At 49.6% G+C, this 17,976-nt stretch overlaps 1 protein-coding gene, 1 long non-coding RNA gene and 1 other non-coding gene across 7 annotated transcripts in view; 1 reads left to right on the top strand and 2 right to left on the bottom strand.

The window, feature by feature from the left end:
- The window catches only part of stard7 (StAR related lipid transfer domain containing 7), a 49,473-nt gene that overhangs the window by 9,089 nt on the left and 22,408 nt on the right, over window positions 1–17,976 (top strand). For 2 of the 3 annotated variants that reach the window (XM_072486033.1, XM_072486032.1), the window contains exon 2: window positions 5,199–5,285. The gene's annotated coding sequence lies outside the window, so the exon portion shown is untranslated. Of the gene's footprint in view, window positions 1–5,198; window positions 5,286–17,691; window positions 17,833–17,976 lie in introns of those variants that run through there. The other variant, XM_072486035.1, reaches the window with a different exon arrangement.
- LOC140397007 (uncharacterized) lies at window positions 7,484–17,908 on the bottom strand. Of its 3 annotated transcripts, none has more exons than XR_011936661.1 (4): window positions 17,756–17,908; window positions 11,265–11,459; window positions 9,360–9,575; window positions 7,484–8,709 (listed from the first exon to the last, which is right to left on the bottom strand). It is a non-coding gene; the product is annotated as an uncharacterized lncRNA (long non-coding RNA). The 3 variants fall into 3 exon arrangements; XR_011936663.1 differs by having other exon boundaries at window positions 17,858–17,881; XR_011936662.1 differs by lacking the exon at window positions 17,756–17,908 and adding an exon at window positions 12,433–12,482.
- Window positions 11,002–11,138, bottom strand: LOC140397427 (small nucleolar RNA SNORA77). The gene has a single exon (XR_011936866.1). It is a non-coding gene; the product is annotated as a small nucleolar RNA SNORA77 (small nucleolar RNA).

Below are 17,976 nucleotides of genomic sequence, written 5' to 3'. Positions count from 1 at the left end.
CTTCCTGGATTTCCATTGCCCGGGAATTTACCCCCATTCGCAGGGAGATATTCCATTCTTCAGATGGCTCCTGGACTCCAGCTTCGGGCAGAGATTGTCGCTGCTGACTCCACCCTCCCGACATCTACTTTATCCCACCACAGAATATAACTGGTCTCCCTCCTGTCGTCCCCTCCTGATTCTCTATTTCCTGTCAGGATAGATTTCCGAACCATTGCACAGTCGCCAGGCCAATGTATCCAATCTCGCGTGTCCTGTTCCACCACTCTCGAGCCCCATCACTTTTATTTCCCCCCCCCTTTTTCCACTTTGTTTCGTTGTGCCTCCTTTCACTCCTCCCCTCTCGGGTACGCTGTCCTCACAAATCCATCATGACACCTTGATCTACCTGGGGTGGCATAGCGGTTGAGCACGGCTGCCTCACAGCGCCTGGGTTCGATTCCGGCCTCGGGTGGCTGTGTGGAGTTTGCACATTCTCCCCGTGTCGGCGTGGGTTTCCTCCGGGTGCTCCGGTTTCCTCCCACAGCCCAAAGATGTGCACGTTAGGTGGATTGGCCGTGTTAAATTGCCCCTTAGTGTCCAAAGGTTAGGTGGGGTTACGGGATTAGGCAGGGGAGTGGGCCTAGGTAGGGGGCTCTTTCAATGGGTTGGTGCAGACCCGATGGGCCGAATGGCCTCCTTCTGCACTATAGGGATTCTCTGAGTTCACTGCCGTCTTATCCCCTCCCAAATCTCCCCCTGCGTGTAAATTCCCCCACCCATTTTCATGGCTACCTCCTTGTCAACTCGAATGAAATAATAATCTTTATTGTCACAAGTAGGCTTACATTAACATTGCAATGAAGTTACTGTGAAAAGCCCCCAGTCGCCACATTCCGGCGCCTGTTCGGGTACACAGAGGGAGAATTCAGAATGTCCAATTCACCCAACAAGCACGTCTTTCGGGGACTTGTGGGAGAAAACCGGGGCACCCGGAGGAAACCCACGCAGACACGGGGAGAACGTGCAGGCTCCGCTCAGGCAGTGACCCAAGCCGGGAATCGAACCCGGCACCCTGGCGCTGTGAAGCGGTAGTGCGAACCGCTGTGCCACCGAGCCGCCCATGCCTTCTTGTCAGCCACAAAGAAGGTCCACTTCTGATCACGTTCTGGGATCACTCTGCAGCGCCCACCCCTCGCGGGTACGGTTCCCTTTCGCCTTGAGATACTCCCACCTCAAACCCATGACCTTCCACATTGTCCTTACAGACTAGCTCCCTGTGTCCAGCCCCTTTTCCTCACAAGTGCTAGCACTCCAGGCATCACAACAGAGAAACCCCTGCACTCCACACAACTGTTTCTCTGCTTCCCACTGCCCTTTTGCTACTTGCCTCTAAATAATGCGTTGATACCCCAAATTTAAAATCTGACATTAAAATGTCCTCTGACCAGCATTCAATTGTCTTGTGCCCTCATTTCCCTTGAAGATTGCACTCAGCACTTTATTCCCTCCTGCAAGGTCAACCCGTATTTTCTGTTTGCTTTGCTGCCTGAAGGACTTTGGAATTATTTTGTCTCTGCTCGCTGGAACTGACTCAGATTTGACCCTGCATTCCTTCTTCCGTTTCATGTCAGGAACAGGGTTTCAGGCAGAAGCTTTCAAGGGTTTGACTCTGTTACATGTGTGGCAGCCTCCCCCTGGGGTCTGGAAAAGATGTGGAGTTACTGATTAACGTGTCCAATTCTTTTTTTCAATGAAGGGGCAATTTAGCGTGGCCAATCCACCTACCCTGCACGTCTTTGGGTTGTGGGGGCAAGACCCACGCAGACACGGGGAGAATGTGCAAACTCCACACGGGCAGTGACCCAGAGCCGGGATCGAACCCGGGTCCTCAGCGCCGTGAGGCAGCGGTGCTAACCACTGCGCCACCGTCTCTCAGCACAGTGGGCTAAATAGCTGGCTTGTAAAGCAGACCAAGGCCAGCAGCGCGGGTTAAATTCCCATAACAGCCTCCCCGAACAGGCGCCGGAATTGGCGACTAGGGGCTTTTCACAGTAACTTCATTTGAAGCCTACTTGTGACAATAAGCGATTTTCATTTTCAGGGTGGACAGTGAGAGCCTTTTTCCTCGGATGGTGATGTCCAGCACGAGGGGACATAGCTTTAAATTGAGGGGAGATAGATATAGGACAGATGTCAGAGGTAGGTTCTTTACTCAGAGAGTAGTAAGGGCATGGAATGCCCTGCCTGCAACAGTAGTGGACTCGCTTGTCACTAAGGGCATTCACATGGTCATTGGATAGACATATGGACGATAAGGGAATAGTGTAGAAACCACTTTAGAGTGGTTTCACAGGTCGGAGCAACATCGAGGGCCGAAGGGCCTGTACTGCGCTGTAATGTTCTATTATTTTCATTCTCCGTATCTCCTCCAGCCTCCACACACCTTCTGAGATATTCGCGTTCCTCTAATTCTGGCCTATTGAGAATTCACGATTTTAACCGCTCCTGTTGCCCCTGGCCCCAAACTCTGGAATTCCCTCCGTTTCCTTACCTCATTCCCCCTCCTTTTAAGAAACTCCTTTTAAAGCTACCTCACTGACCAAATATTTGGTCTTCTGACAACATATCTCTTTATGTGGCCCGGTGTTAAATCTTGTTCTATTATGCTCCTTGTAACGTTTCATATGTTAATACATACAGTGAATGTTGCAAGATTGTGACTCATTAGACAGCAAGGAACAATTTTGCTTCCCTATCTTATCAGGTAGGCTTTTAAAGCTCCTGCCATATTCATTTCTCCAAATGCAATTTTATTGCGGTTTTTAAGGCGATTTCCTTTTTCCCTAAAGATATTATCTTGTTGCTGGCGGGAAGGTTGAAGGATGCGTGTTTCCTGGTTGCTTTCACGCCTGGAGCTCCATCCAATCAGTTCTCTCTGTTCTTGGCCGAGCTGTCGGGCGGCCATTTTGTCAGCCATGAGGAGCAGGAAATACAACCATCTTTGCCCTCCAAATTACGGAGCCAAATTAGCCTTTACTGAGAATCTATCTTGCAATGCTGACAGATCAAGAAGGGTTAATTGTCGGAATTGACTGGAGGGGTTGGGCGAGCAGAGCGAAAGAGGGAATGCGTTTCAAATGCAGGATTGGCTTTTCGATAAGGCCGCCTCGTCTGGCAGAAATATGTCAACAATGTTTCCTTTGATGTGAACTCCCATGTTGTGCACAGCTGAGGGAGCACGGATCAGAAGAGAGTCTTGAATATTCTGTTCTTAATACATCGTGTTGGCGTTTCCATCCTGGAATTTATGTATTTTTTTTTTAAATCAGGAGCGGAAACGGCCTTTGTAGCTGTTGTTTTGAACTGCTTCGGAAATTAGTCAACTTGCCTCATGAACACATCACATTTTCCGAAGCTCATGTTTGCCATTGTAAAAGCATTCCAAAATCATCGGCATCATAACTTCCCATGTAGTGCCTGCCAACTGATCAGCTTGCAGTGACCAGACCAATCTACTCCAGAGTTGCGTAAATATTTCAGTCAGTCCTCATAAAGAACAGGACAACAATATTGCAGGCTACAGCCTGTCAGTGGTCAAGCTTGGCCAAATTTCCCATCACTCTTTGTGGGCGGCCATTTTAGATGGCCACATATCCAACCTCTTGATCCTGAATGCGAAGTGTGGTGGATCACAGACTCAGACCAATACCTGCCCTGCATTCCCCAGTCACCTGTCGGTCAATCAAGGCCCTACAAGGGATGGCATGTGGCGCAGTGGTTAGCACTGCTGCCTACGCCGCCGGGTTCGAATCCCGTCCCTGGGTCACTGTCCATGTGGAGTTTGCACATTCTCCTCATGTCTGCGTGGGTTTCACCCCCACAACCCAAAAATGTGCAGGTTAGATGGATTGGCCACGCTAAATTGCCCCTTAATTGGAAACCCCCAAATTGGGTACTCCAAATTTATTTTAAAAATTCAAGGCCCTACTCTAGTCAAAATGATTAAATATTACCTAAATTCATCATCAACTAAAATTCATTGTCAAATACAATTCATTATCAAACGAGGCCTGGATGTCATGGTGGAACAGTCGCTGAAGGTTGGCACGCAGGTACAGCAGACGCTGAGGAATGGCACACCAGCCTTCACAGCGAGAGGATTTGAGTATAGGAGTAGGGATATCTTGCTGCAGCTGTACAGGCCCTTGGTGAGGCCACACCTTGAGTATTGTGTGCAGTTTTGGTCTCCTAGTTTGAGGAAGAACATTCTTGCTATTGAGGGTGTCCCGACTAATTGCCGGAATGACAGAACTGACATATGAAGAAAGGGCATATGGACAGCAGGTAGCACAGTGGTTAGCACAGTTGCTTCACGTCTCCATGGTCCCAGGTACGATTCCCGATTTGGGTGACTGTGCGGAATCTGCACGTTCTCCCAGTGTCTGCGTGGGTTTCCTCCGGGGGCTCCGGTTTCCGCCCACTGTCCAAAGATGTGCGGGTTAGGTGGATTGGCCACGCCAAATTGCCCTTAGTGTCCAAAAAAAAGGTTAGGTGGAGTTACTGCGTTACAGGGATAGGGTGGAGGCGAGGGCTTGAGTAGGGTGCTCTTTCCAAGAGCCGGTGCAGACTCGATGGGCCGAATGGTCCCCTTCTGCACTGTGAATTCTATGATTCTAAGACGGGATCGACTGGGCTTGTACTCACTGGAGTTTAGAAGAATGAGAGGGGGTCTCATAGAAACATATAAAATCCTGATGGGACTGGGCAGGCTGGATGCCGGGTGAATGTTCCCGATGTTGGAGACGCCCAGAACTAGGGGTCACAGCCTAAGAAAAGGGGTAAACCATTCAGGACTGAGATGAGGAAGGACGTCTTCTCAGAGAGTTGTGGACTTGTGGAATTCTCGATCACAGAAAGCTGTTGGAGCCGGTTCGCTGGATATATTCAGGAGGGAGCTGGACGTGGCCCTTGTGGCTAAAGGGATCAAGGAGCACGGAGAGAAAGTGGGAGTGGGAGACTGAATTTGCACGATCAGCCTTGATCATATTGAATGGTGGTACAGGCTTGAGGGGCCGAATGGCCGATTCCTGCACCTATTTTCTATATTGACGGTTTTCTAGCCAATCCTTAAGGTATCACAAGCGATGTATAATTTTGTAAGAAGTCTTTTGCAGATAGCATTCGCAAGGTGTTAATATCTTTATTTTTCTTGTCAGATGCTACAGATCCAAGCGGAATAGGTAACAAATTTCCGTCAAGTGGAATGCTGAAGCCTTTGGGCCTGTTCCAGAGGATGGGTGGAGGTGAGTCTCCTTGACCCCCAGAAATGCCTTCCCTTCCCTCTTCCACCGGTATTCCCCCCCCCAACGGTATTCAGACCAAACGGCTTCTCTCCCTCCACTTAAATATTGCGAAGTCTGACGTGGGGGCTTCCAATTCCCACTCCAAACACGGTTCCCAAGCTTCCGACTCCATCCATCTCTCCGGGCAACAGTTAGGTTAAGCCAGGCTGTACACAACCTCCTTTGACCGCGCCCTCAGAATCGAGCCATCTCTGAAGCCGCCTATTCCTACCTCCCTGACGTTGATGTCACCACCTTATCTGCTGCTGAAACCCTCGACCATAAGACACAGGAGCAGAATTAGGCCACTCGGCCCATCGAGTCTGCTCCGCCGTTCAATCATGGCTGATATGTTCCTCATCCCCATTCTCCTACCTTCTCCCCATAATCCCTGATCCCCTTAAGGACGTCCGTGCCTTCTTTACCTCTAGACTCGACTATTTCCACCCACCCCCGATTGGTCTCCCACATTCCGCCCTCCGTCAACCTGAGCTCATCTGCTGCCAGAGTCTTGACCCGAGGCCAGACCCATTCCCCTAATCACCCCACCCCCTCCCCCTCTGTGCTCACTCACCTACACCGGCTCTCAGTCAAGCAACATCTTGATTTCAAAATTCTCTGGTTTCCCAATCCCTCCCTGGTCTCATCTCTCCGTATCTCCTCCAGCCCCCACAACCCTCCGCGATATCTGCGCTCCCCTAATTCCGGGCTCTTGAGCGTCCCCGATTTTAATTGCTCCATCAGCAGCCGAGGCCCCAAGCTCTGCATTTCCCTCACTCTACCCCTTTAGGACGCTCCTTAAATACTCCTGTGAAGCATCGCGGGATGTTTCAAATTAAAGGAGCTATATAAATGCAGATCTCCGTATCTGAGCTATTTAGTGGGAAAGGTGGCGGTGGCCTACCTAGTCTGGTTTACTCATTGACCAATGGTACAAAGGTAACTCCAGCACTGAGTCACTCGAGATTGGCAGAGTTTCCTCCCGGATACCCAGGACAGGTGGTGCCCATCGAGCAGCTCTGAGATAAGCAGTTCAGCAATCCAGGAGCTCCTTATCTGTACAAGCTCGGCTGACTGATTTCAGCCCGATTTTGCTGAGTTTGCAATATGAGCAGCTATCAACCAAGGTCCTCTGCATTAATCAGTGGTGGTTGGCACGGTGACGTTCGATCAGGATTTTTAACACGAACGGGTAATAATCTTTTTATTGTCACAAGTAGACTCACATTAACACTGCAATGAAGTTACTGTGAAAATCCCCTCGTCGCCACATTCCGGCGGCTGTTCGGGTCACAGAGGGAGAATTCAGAATGTCCAATTCACCTCACAGCACGTCTTTCGGGACTTGTGGGAGGAAACCGGAGCGCCCGGAGGAAACCCACGCAGACACGGGGAGAACGTGCAGACTCCGCACAGTGACCCAACGGGGAATCGAACCTGGGACCCTGGCGCTGTGAAGCAACAATGCTAACCCCTGTGCTACCGTGTCGCCCAAATGCAATGTCCCCCCCAAACCAGAAGGATGCACAAGTCCTGACGGACAAATGTGCATGCCAAACATCGTGTATTGAAACAGTTCAATAATATAAAGCGTTCACCCTGAATGCGAAATGGGCACATTAACTAGGGGGTCCCCGCGCATCGCTCAGTTTTGTCCCTTCCCCCATGGCGGCTGTACCCGTTTACAGTTCGCTATGGGGCAGCTCCCATACCGGAAGAGGTTGTGCACACACAGGAGTGCGCCAAGAGAGATCATGATGGGGCGGCACGGCGGTCAGCACTGCTGCCTCACAGTGCTAGGGACCCGAGATCAATTTCGGCCTCGGGGTTCTTCTGTGTGGTTTCCACGTTCTCCCCGTGTCTATGCGGGTTTCCTCCGGGTGCTCCGGTTTCCTCCCACAGTCCAAAGATGTGCAGGTTAGGGATAGGACAGGGGAGTGGGCTTAGGTAGGATGCTCTCTCAGAAGGTCGGTGCAAACCCGATGGGCCGAATGGTCTCCTTCTGCACTGTGGGCACTTGATGATGCTTTATAAGGCCTGTGTTCTCAACCGCTTGCTGGGCTACTTGCAACTACCGGAAAACTATTTCAATCACAAGCGTGGCAGTCAGTCCCCACCTTAAAGGCAGAGTTTCCAAGTGTGTACCAAACAGAGGCGGATAATAATAATAATCTTTATTAGTGTCACAAGTAGGCTTACATTAACACCGCAACGAAGTTACTGTGAAGATCCCCTCGTCGCCACACTCCGGCGCCCGTTCGGGTGGTACAGTGACCCAAGTGGGAATCGAACCCGGGACCTTGGCGGTCTGAAGCAACAGTGCTAACCACTGTGCTTCCGTGCCACCCCTCGGGCATGTCTGCAGCATGGAAGACCTGAGGGATAAGGTAGCTGGAGCTGGACGAGCAGTGGGGGGGGGCGCCCATGCTCGCATGCCTGACTTGAAGGACCTGAGCAGCGACTGTCTCACCCGGGAGCCACGAGCTGGCGGAATTGCCCTCCTGTGACAACTGGAGGGTACAACAGCTTGGCAAGAGGCGCCAACACCAACCTGACGCGCCACGTGGCGGCTTCCGGTGCACCGTCTGTGGCAGAACCTGTTGACTGAAGGGTTAGCCTCCACCCCCATTAGCGAATGGAAGACCCTCAAGGGGAGACCGTGCTTCCAAGGCCAGGGCCGCATTCAGGTGCTGAACCTACCCCGGCTAGAGGAGACCACATTTACACCAGTCTTTAATCTTTCCTCGGCCTCGGTGCTGTCCTGCCCCCTTTGGTTCCTTACTTGATGGAAAGAGAGCACCAACATCTTGCCCGGCTGGTGGCTGCTGCCACCTGTTGGCCAGCCACCGCATAGCACACATCAGCTATACCAGCACGATGGTGCAGTTCCGGATTTTTGTGGGTTCTTCACTAAGATTTGGCAAAAAGACTCAAATCCAGGGCAGCGCAGTGGCTTAGCACTGCTCCCTCATGGCGCCGAAGTCCCAGGTTCGATCCTGGCTCTGAGTCACTGTCCGTGTGGAGCTTGCACATTCTCCCCGTGCTTGCCTCGTTTTCGTCCCCACAACCCAAAGATGTGCAGGGTAGGTGGATTGGCCACGCTAAATTGCCCCTTAATTGGAAAAATGAATTGGGTACTCTAAATGTAAAGACTCATCCGAAAGCTGTAATGATCCGAATGGGACGGGGGGTCTCTCTCTCACCCAAGGCGGCCATTTTCAATTGTCGTTTTAAACCACGGGCGTTTGTTCCTTCAACATTTATTCGACAGGACAGCTTGTGGAGCCAAGTGAACCTTTTCCCGTTTCTTCAACTCCACACCTTTATTTCAAAATGCAAACGCCGTGACAGCTCGGCATCAACTTCTCTCCGAGACTCCACACGCCTGCCAAAAAAAAAGCGGGGAAGGTGAAAACATGAATTTGTGCCAGATCACGACTTCGATCTGTGACCACCTCACGCCGACTGTCACAGAGGACCATCAGAAAACAGTCGTCAAAGCTTTTCATTTTTCACTCATCAGGCCAACCACAGGTGCTGACTGGTTGGCAAGTCAACACTGATTGGCTGAGGTGTTGCTGTGGGGGAAAGCAATGGGAAATTATAGGCTCCCCAAACCCCCGGGTAATTTGGCAAAGTGGCAAGGCCTGACCACATTTCTTTTGTTTGCAGAGTACGTGTCTCTGTGGACGAATACATGGCGGTTTTAATAAGTATAAATGAGCCGCGCTATGAACCCTTAAAATGGCCATTAGTGTAGCTATTAGGGAATGGACATCATTGCTAGCGAATGTAAATGAGCCAAGTTACAAGTTCAACCGATTATCGGGCAGTACGATAGACCAGTGGTTAGCACTGTTGCTTCACAGCTCCAGGTCACTGGTTCGATTCCCGGCCTCGGGTCCCTGCCTGTGCGGAGTCTGCACGGTTTCCTCCCACAGTCCAAAGATGTGTAGGTTAGATGGACTGGCTAAATTGCCCCGGAGGGTGGGGGTGTAGGAATAGGGCGGGGGTGTGGGCCTAGGTTGGGCTTACCTTCGAAGGTGCCAACTCGATGGGCCGAATGGCCTCCTTCTGCACTGTAGGGATTCTATGAAGCCTTTACCCACTTGTCCAGCATCTGCAGCCTTGGGCTCCACTGAGCTCTGACTGTACATCGCCCGCAGCCCAGTCAACGGATTTATCCTGTTTGAATTGACAGCCTGGAGGTTTGAGGATGATTCGAGGCGACTGCTTCAGTGTTGAAATCTCCTAAAAAGACAGCAGGTCTATTAGTATCAATTAGTTTAAATATCTGCAAATTTATTCAAGCATGTTTTTAAACTTTAAAAAATGTTTTTTTCCAATTAAGGGGCAATTTATCGCGGCCAATCCACCTACCCTGCACATCTTTGAGTTGTGGGGGTGAGACCCACGCAGACACGGGGAGAATGTTCAAACTCCACACGGGCAGGGACCCGGGGCCGAACCCGGGACCTTGGTGTCGTGAGGCAGCAGTGCTAACCACTGCGCCACCGTGCCGCCCTGCCATTTGCCTTCTTTACTGCCTGCTGTACCTGGGCGCTTTCTTTCAGACAGTGGACAGAGATATATCCATTTCAATTCCCAGTTGATTTGACATAATGTAAGTAAAGTACAATATTCTTCTCCAGATTAAATAAATGGTTAATTCGCACTTTTTTACCACATCATTTTCTCTTGATGGGTGGGATGCCTACCTATATGGTGCTTCCCCCTGTTGGAACCTTGACAAGTGGTCACAGCCCATGGAGAGCATCACGACGGAGTACGATACAGCAGAGGCCATTCGATTGCTATCAGGCTATATAATCCTGACCAGAAGGAAACCGGAGACAAAGCCAATCGAGTTAATATTGAACACGGCTGAAAAGAGAGACCCGTTGCTCAGCCTTCTCGTTTCGCACTCACCATGACAAACATAACAATGCCAAATTTCAAACGATCACAATACTTTATACCGCAGGAGATCAGGGTGCTGATTGGTTGGCAATTGGACTCTGATTGACAGACGTTGCCATGGAGGAAGCAGTGGGGAACAATTGGCTCTCCAAGCTCCCAGGTAAGGAAAAGGCGCAAGACTTGGACATGCTCCTTTTGGTTGCAGGGGACGCGTCACTGCGCCTCTGCACATCACTGCTAGTAAGCAGAAATGAGCCATGTTAACGCGTTCTATCTTAAATTGCTTGTTGGTGTAACAGTTAGCGCACTCAGGCTTGTTCAGCAATGCTGCCCTAAAGGAACATGTACAGGCATTGAACCCGTTTTGAATTCACCAGAATTGTCGGGGACGATAGTGCCGTGGTGCATTCTCCGTGGCAACATCTCTACAAAGCAGAGATGACTTGCCAACGAATCGGCACCCTTTTCTCAAACATACATTGATGTTCCCTTTGAAATTTGGCATTCTTTCATCTGTCCTGATAAGTGCAGGACAAAGTGCTTAGACAGTATGTCTCTTTATTCAGCAACTAACCCCCACACTCTTTAGTGAAGAGGAATTGATGTGGGTAATTCCCATCCAGACTAAAGAGTCTAATTGGGATTCAAGAACACGGGTGGACACTCTAACCCAGAATTGTTGGCATTCAATGGATTTATGCCCATTTCCTCTTCCATCCCAGAAAGTCAGCACTGTCTTTGCTCTGGGAATATGCTTGCAACTGTCCCAGAGGACCTGTGACAATTGTGCCCCCTGATAGGACACAGAGTATGCGCAGGTGCCCTGGGGTTTTCCTGTAGCAGACTTTAAAAAGTGCCAGACCAGGGGAAGGGTCTAACCCAGAGTGAGTCTGCAAAATAGACCCGACAGCCCGGCCTGAATGATTACAAATACATTTTGCTGCCGTCATTCTTCCCGTCCGCCCTCAAAGCGACTGAAAGGCAAGCTCGGCATCACCATGTCGCTGGGACTGGGTTCACCTCATTCTTAGCCTTGGTGGCATCCATAACGATGAGACTGGAGGCCTTCGCAGCTTTCCTGGTTTGCGAGTTGGCACCGGCAGCACGTATTTCAAACCTCCATCCGGCCTACTCCCACCGCTTGCGTCCAAAGCCTTGCATCTGGCCGCCCTTCCGTCGTTACAGGTGGTACATAAGTGCACAGCTGGTTGCTCCCTGAAAGCAAGAGTTTGATTTTAATTCGAGCAGGTAGAAAATACTGCAGCATTTGGAAACCCCCCTCAGCCGGTTAGGAAGCATGTGCGGAAGGAGCACGGTTACCCTTTGTCACAACTGAAGGGTGTAGCGGGGGCGGGGGATTATTTTCCACCATTGTCACAATGACTTCCAGACAGCTGAGACAAGGCCTCCTCGGCCCATTCAGCGATCCGGCCAGGTCCAAATCCACCCATTATGTGTCGTCGTCCCCCGACCCCACTACAATCTCCACCCCCTTCCCCCCCCCCCCCCCCACCGTGGACCTGGCAAATGCCCTCAACTCCAGTCCTTTCGTACAGCGCATTTCCCCAGATAACAATCTCTATTAGTGTCACGATTAGACTTACATTAACACTGCAATGAAGTTACTGTGAAAATCTCCTAGTCGCCACACTCCGGCGCCTGTTCGGGTACACGGAGGGAGAATTCAGAATGTCCAATTCACCTAACAGCACGTCTTTCGGGACGAGTGGGAGGAAACCGGAGCACCCGGAGGAAACCCACGCAGACACGAGGAGAACGTGCAGACTCCGCACAGATAGTGACCCAAGCCGGGAATCGAACCCGGGGACCCTGCCGCTGAGAAGCAACTGTGCTAACCACTGTGCTACTGTGCCGCCCATTGTCAAGAGAGATAGAGAACATCCTCCCTATGCCCATCCCCTTCCTGCCAGCTCTGACGCGGGACATGTTGCTCCTCATGTTCAGACGGAGGTGCAACCCACAGAACATTGCACTCCAGACAATAGCATCTTAGCAGAACCAGTTTTGGTTCCCTGGATCAGTTTTCTTTGATTTTCTTATACTTAAAGGACCAGGAGGTGTTTTTTGCTGGTTGTTTTACTCTGAAGGCACTTTTCCCTTGCTTTTTGTTCGAATAAACAATAAAAAAGAGTAGAAAATACCACCCTGTATCACAAGAAACCATAACCTTTGTCTCTCTGTCTCTGCAGCCGCCATCTTCACTCAGTAGGCCATGGCCCCGCCCCCTCTATTCCTATTGGCAGATTAAGAAGCTATGGTGCTCGTCTATTGGCTGCCGGGTGTGTCAATCACCCTTCCCTCGCAGTGCAGCTCGGGAATTGTAGTTCTTTCTCTGTTCAGGCCTAGCTGAATTATAAACTGGAAATCTGAAGTAAAAACATTTATCACCGTATTAAACTCAGCAGGTCTGGCAGTAGTGGCGGAGAGAGCAATAGGGTTGACGTTTCGAGCCGAAGAGGAGCCAATATTCTTCTGAAGAAGAGCCTTGTGGACTCGAACCGTCTTATAATAATAATCTTTATTATTGTCACAAGTGGGCTTACATTGACACTGTAATGAAGTTACTGTGAAAAGCCCCTAGTCGCCACACTCCGGCGCCTGTCCGGGTACACAGGGAGAATTCAGAATGTCCAATTCACCCAACAGCATGTCTTTTGGGACTTTGGACCCAGGGGAAGAGAACCGTAGGAAACCCACGCAGACACGGGAGGACGTGTAAACTCCACACAGTCACCCCGAGGCCGGAATTGAATCCGGGTCCCTGGCGCTGTGAGGCAACAGCTGAGATAAGGAACGTGTTGGGTGCCGAAGCGCGAGTTTAAAACAGACACATTTCAGTGTTCCCAGACTTCCGAATTCACAGAGATCCTTGTACTCTCACATTACCTGAAGTTAATACCACCAAGAATTCTCCCCCTAAACCACAGAGTCGAGATATCACCAAAGAATCTCCCCCTAAACCACAAAGGGTCGAGATATCACCACAAAATCTCCCCTAAACCACAAAGGGTCAAGGTATCACCAAGAAATCTCCCCTACACCAAAAAGGGTCGAGAAATTCTATGTGGTGCACAGGGATTCCCTTGTCCCTGACTGCTAGACAGACTTAGGTGGGTGCTATTCGGATCAAACTAATTTTTCAAGTTTGATTTGATTTGATTTATTGTCACATGTATTAGTATACAGTGAAAAGTATTGTTTCTTGCATGCTGAACAAACAATGCGTATCGTACATAGGGAAGGAAGGAGAGACTGCAGAATATAATGTTACAGTTATAGCAAGGTGTAGAGAAAAGATCAACTTAATACGAGGTAGGTCCATTCAAAAGTCTGATGGCAGTAGGGAAGAAGCTGTTCTTGAGTCGGTTGGTACGTGACCTCAAACTTTGGTATCTTTTTCCTGACGGATGAAGGTGGAAGAGAGTATGTCCGGGGTGCGTGGGGTCCTTAATTATGCTGGCTGCCTTTCCGAGCGAGCAGGAATTATTGATAGAGTCAATGGATGGGAGGCTGGTTTGCGTGATGGACTGGGCTACATTCACGACCTTTTGTAGTTTCCTGCGGTCTTGGGCAGAGCAGGCTCCATACCAAGCTGTGATACAACCAGAAAGAATGCTTTCTATGGTGCATCTGTAGAAGTTGGTGAGGGTCGTAGCTGACATGCCAAATTTCCTTAGTCTTCTGAGAAAGTCGAGTCGTTGGTGGGCTTTCTTAACTATAGTGTCGGCATGGGGGGACCAAGACAGGCTATTGGTGATCTGTACACCTAAAAGCTTGAAGCTCTCGACCCTTTCTACTTCGTTCCCATTGATGTAGACCGGTTAATCACTGGAAGTTAATCACCGGCATAACCCATATCTTCCTAGATTTCATTTACTTATCATTTAATAGCTCTACACACGGATCAGGCTTTTTAAGTAGAATAAGTAAACTTTACAATTGGAATTACTAGCAATTCTTTCAGGATATTAACTGAAATAAAGTTTATTTTCAAAATTAAAAGATTCAAACTTTTCTTTTAGGAAGGATATAACAGATCTTTTTCTTTCGATGTATTGGGCCAGTAGTAAGACCTTCAGGTCTTCCTTGTCAATCATTATTTTTTAGTCTTCCGATATATTTTCTGGGTTGTTTGGTTTTTCCTTCTTCTTTCTTCCTCCTGCTCTTTATTTATTTCTTCATGACCTCGTTCTTTAGCCACTGGCACTTTATTCGCTTTGCGGGGCCGTTTGCCCAGCCTCCGCATGCCGTTGGCTTTTTTCGTCTGCTCCGGTTGTCGGCTGCCTTCCTCTCCGGCTGCTTTTCTCCAACTGACTGCTTTCAACAGCCCCAACTGCTCTTTGTTATTTTTTTACATAATGGCTGCCGCGAGCGCCAACGCGTGCCTCCCGCTGCCAACTGCCGCCTTTCTTTAAACAGCAACAGCGAGTCCCTTTCCAATAAAACATTTTTGTTCCTAAACAACAAAAACTCCCACTGGGGTCGATTCCACACACACCCGAAGATCAAAATAGTGGCCAACCATCTTTTTTTCTCCCCCGCAAAGATTTGACATGATTTTTAATTGAATGGCAGGCAGATGAGCTTCAAAGCACTGACTGGTGACGTCCCATTCCTCTGAAGACTCTAGCACAAGTTGGTCATCTGCTGCCTTCGTCCAACATTGGTTCCCCAAACAAAATTCCTAAGTCCTCCCAGGACAACACCCACAGCTCAAATGCCACATTTTTCAATTTTTTTATTACATACCTCACTATCTTTGTCTATATTCCTCCTCTCCCACACTTCTCATCCTCTGGGACTAGCTGCCCCCCGCCCCATTACCTCCTCAACCACTGTCTGCCCCTTGCATTGCCTTTTCTGACTTTGCACCCATCGAGTGCCTGACCTGTATCCCCATTTTAGTTTCTGCACTTTTAGACTTTTGGATATGATCTTCCTGCAAAGTGCTGGAAGTTGCGGAATGGCCAAACTGTTACTTTGGGGCCTAGCGGCAGGGCTGTATCGCTCACTATCACCTCACAGCACACGTAGATTACAGTGAATTTTACATGATTTTATTCCTCAATCTTGGGAAGAATAATGGAAAAGTTTGATCTCAGCACAGTCCCCTGTGATATTCAAACCAACGTTGTATCGCTGAATACTTGTTATCTTTTTAAAAATTTTAATATAAATTTAGAGTACCCAATTAATCTTTTCCAATTAAGGGGCAATTTAGCGCGGCCAATCCACCTACCCTGCACATCTTTGGGTTGTGGGGGTGAAACCCACGCAAACACGGGGAGAATGTGCAAACTCCACACGGACAATGACCCAGAGCCGGGATTCGAACCTGGGACCTCGGTGCCGTGAGAATACTTAGTTATCGAAATAGTTCCAATTTTTAAAATTCGTTCATGGGACCTGGACATTGCAGGCTTCGCTAGCATTTATTGCCCTTGATGGGAGGGGGGGGGGAAGAGGGTAGTTAAGACCCGCACTCCTGTGGGTCTGGAGTCACACGTAGGCCAGACTGGGTAAGAACGGCAGATTTCCTTCCCTAAAGGACATTAGCGAACCAGATGGCTTTTTACGACAATGGTCATCGTTAGACATTTAATTCTAGATTTTTATTACATTTAAATTTTACCACCTGCAGTGGGATTTGAACTTGGGACCCCAGCATTACACTGCGTCTGTGGTTAATTGGACCAGTGACAATACCACTACACCAACGCCTCCCCACTGCAATTATCTCATTTAATGACCTTTCTTTACAGACTGATAAATAATTATTTGTATTTACCCTGATCAATGGTGTCAGCCTCCTTTACTGTTAACACTTTAGAAAGTTGAAGGGGGTTCAAGACCATAAGAGCAGAATTAGGCCATTCGGCCCATCGAGTCTGCTCCGCCATTCAATCATGGCTGATATGTTTCTCACCCCCATTCTCCTGCCTTCTCCCCATATCCCATTATTGATCAAGAACCTATCTATCTCTGTCTTAAAGACACTCAGTGATTTGGCCTCCAAAGCCTTGTTCTGCAGCAAAGAGTTCCACAGATTCACCACCCTCTGTCTGAAGAAATTCCTCATCTCTGTTTTAAAGGATCATCCCTTTAGCCTGAGGCTGTGCCCTCTGGTTCTAGTTTCTCCTACTAGAACATATTACATACAGTGCAGAAGGGGGCCATTCGGCCCATTGTGTCTGCACCACCCTATCCCTGTAACCCAATAACCCCTCCTAATCTTTTTGGTCACTAAGGGCAATTTATCATGGCCAATCCACCTAATCTGCACGTCTTTGGACTGTAGGAGGAAACCGGAGCACCCGGAGGAAACCGATGCAGACACGGGGAGAACGTGCAGACTCCGCACAGACAGTGACCCAGCAGGGAATCTAACCTGGCACTGTGAAGCCACAGTGCTATCCACTTGTGCTACCGTGCTGCCCACACTAGTGGAAACATCCTCTCCACATCCACTCTATCCAGGCCTCACGGCATGCTAGAAGTTTCAATAAGATCCCCCCTCATCCTTCTAAACTCCATTGAGTACAGACCCAGAGTTCTCAACTGCTCCTCATGACAAGTCCTTCATTCTGTGGGTCATTCTTGTGAACCACCTCTGGACCCTTTACAAGGCCAGCACACACTTCCTTCAAGTCCTACACCAAGCAGAAATCAAGTCTGACGCTCCCAGTGCAATGCTGTGTGAATGCTCCACTGGCAAAGGTGCCTTTTTACAAATCTGACATGCCTGCCTTCTCAGGTGGACTTTGGGAAGAGGAACAGGGGATTCTGCTCGCTGTTGTGGCCAATATTTATCCCGTAATGAATATCATTCAAAGAGGCCATCTGGTCATTATCAGATTGCTGTTTGTGGGAGCTTGCTGGGCCCAAATTGGCATTTCCAGCATCAGAACAGTGACTGCGCTGCCGCAAGGTACTTTGTGGGCTCGAAAGCCCTTCGAGGTGGTCACAAAGTTGTTGGGATGCTAAAAAAACACAGCTGTGATTCTTCAATAAATGTTCCCACTCCTGATGCCCAGTTCTGTGAAAGGGCTATATTAATGTGTGGGATTGCTGGAGAAGGGGGCTAATCTAAGTTTAAAAACTGCAAATTCTGTGTTCCATAAGAACCTTATCCTCAGGGACAAGGGAGACTGAAAAACTGCCCTCAGGACTGTGTCTGCCTTGTCTGCGCATGCTCTGTCTCTGTGGCTCAACCCCGTTTTGCGCATGCTCACAGCGTCTCTTGTGTCTCCCAGCCTAGTTGCCCCTAAGCTGCGCATGCTCAGAGCGTCTCGTCTCAATCGTGTCCCCCGTTCGCGCATGCTCAGAGTCTCTTGTGTGAGAGCCCCCCCCCCGTTTGCGCATGCTCACAGCGTATCTCGTCTCCTTTTACAGCCAGCGCATGCTCAGTCCCCGCCCCGCCCCCCCGCCCAACGTCTTGGGCCGTAATCAATTCAGATTCCGGGGCCCGAGTTTGCGGTCTAAGTCCTTGCCTTCATTCCTCCAACTTCTTTTTGGCGCAACGGATAATCCGATCGACGAATAGAGCGGACACCCCCCCAGCCGCCCGGTAAATTTAAAAAAAAGTACTTCACCGCGGAAAGGCGGAATGTTTGAAATCGCTGGCTGGGGGCTGTGGACGGCGGCGGGGGGCGGGGCGGTGCTGGTGCACAGCAGCTTTCCGGGGTGGAGGCGGGGTCGCGACGTGAGTGAC

This window comes from Scyliorhinus torazame, chromosome 20 (genome assembly GCF_047496885.1).
Source record: "Scyliorhinus torazame isolate Kashiwa2021f chromosome 20, sScyTor2.1, whole genome shotgun sequence".
Taxonomy (NCBI): Eukaryota; Metazoa; Chordata; class Chondrichthyes; order Carcharhiniformes; family Scyliorhinidae; genus Scyliorhinus; species Scyliorhinus torazame.
The sequence above is the reverse complement of the archived record's forward strand: the minus strand, read 5'-3'. Positions and strand labels throughout refer to the sequence as shown.